Here is a 668-nt window from a genome sequence, read left to right as displayed (position 1 = left end):
GGTGTCCTGCAGAGTTTAGTTCCAACCCTAATTAAACACACCTGACCCGGCTAATCAAAGTATTCAGGACTATTTCAAAATGATGAACAGGTGGGTTGGAAGTAAACTAGCAGATCACTGGCCCTCCAGGACCGGAGGTGACTAGCCTTGCTGTAACATGTTACTATGCTCTTGGTTTGAAGAACGTGTCCCTCCTCTTTAAACGTCAGCGTAACATCCCCTTTAACTCACTCGTCTCCCAAACTGCAGTGTTGTCAATGCAGGCTGATTTTGGTCGGCGGAATTATTTAAACTATAGTTACCCGTTTTAACTTTCTACCTCTGGGTGTAACAGTGTGGTTAGCTGGAAGAGCTCGTATGCCTGTTCGTAAAGAGTGCGTGCAGTACAATGCTCTGGTTCGTGTTGTTCGTGTCGGTGCTGTGGTCCTGTCTGATGAACACTGGACCAGCTCAAGGATACTTCCACGAAGAGCGCTGGAGCCCGGAGTCTCCGATATTAGCTCCCCGAGTAATGATCGCTCTCATCTGCCGTAACGCCCAGCACTCGCTGCCACATTTCCTCGGTACTATCGAGCGCCTCGATTACCCTAAAGACCGGATCGCGCTGTGGTAAGTGTGTGTGAGAGTATGTGTGTGTGTGTGTGTGTGAGAGTGAGTGTGTGTGTGTG

The sequence above is a fragment of the Sinocyclocheilus grahami genome, unplaced genomic scaffold, assembly GCF_001515645.1.
Source record: "Sinocyclocheilus grahami isolate Dianchi unplaced genomic scaffold, SAMN03320097.WGS_v1.1 scaffold17855.1, whole genome shotgun sequence".
NCBI lineage: Eukaryota > Metazoa > Chordata > Actinopteri > Cypriniformes > Cyprinidae > Sinocyclocheilus > Sinocyclocheilus grahami.
Note: the sequence above shows the minus strand (reverse complement) of the source record.